We start from the raw sequence: 640 nt of genomic DNA on the forward strand, positions 1-640 counted from the left end.
ACTATTAAAACATTTTTCAGTGATTGAAATAAAATAAAATATTAAACTGAAATTTAAGCTCTAAAATTACTAAAACTGAAATAAAAATAAATTAAAGCTATATAGAAATACTAAAAACAGAATAATAATGAAAATCACAAAAGCACATAACAGAATTACTAAAACTGAATGAAAACTGAAAATTCAAAAATAAAAGCAAAATTGTTCTGAGTTGTGCCGAGTTGATTTCTTTAAACACATTTAAATGCATATTTAAAATGCATGTTTTTAAAATAAAAGCTGCATTATTATTATTCAGATAAGATTTTTATTCAAAAGCTTGTGGGCAAATGCTGACTAAAATGTTTTTTTTAAACAAGAACAAATGATCAACTGTAAGTGGCACTGTAACGGCGTATGTGAACATATGGAGCAGCTGAATTGAATTTCAAATGTTAGAACCAAACCCTGCGCCCTTGAATGAATGAACCATCCTGTGCCAAGAGAGACAGACTGAGAGAGAGAGAGAGAGAGAGATGGATGATGTTGGACAGCAACCGTCTCTTCACTGTCACCCCGGCTACATACATCACTGGCCTGTAATGGCACAACACACACACACACAGACAGACAGACAGACAGACAGACAGACAGACAGACA

The 640-nt window shown here is 32.8% G+C and overlaps 1 protein-coding gene across 1 annotated transcript in view; it reads right to left on the reverse strand.

Moving 5' to 3' along the window:
• Positions 1–640, reverse strand: part of il1rap (interleukin 1 receptor accessory protein) — a 26006-nt gene that overhangs the window by 15669 nt on the left and 9697 nt on the right. The gene's annotated exons all lie outside the window — the stretch shown is intronic.

The sequence above is a fragment of the Sinocyclocheilus rhinocerous genome, unplaced genomic scaffold (genome assembly GCF_001515625.1).
Source record: "Sinocyclocheilus rhinocerous isolate Xijiao unplaced genomic scaffold, SAMN03320098_v1.1 scaffold215, whole genome shotgun sequence".
Lineage (NCBI taxonomy): Eukaryota > Metazoa > Chordata > Actinopteri > Cypriniformes > Cyprinidae > Sinocyclocheilus > Sinocyclocheilus rhinocerous.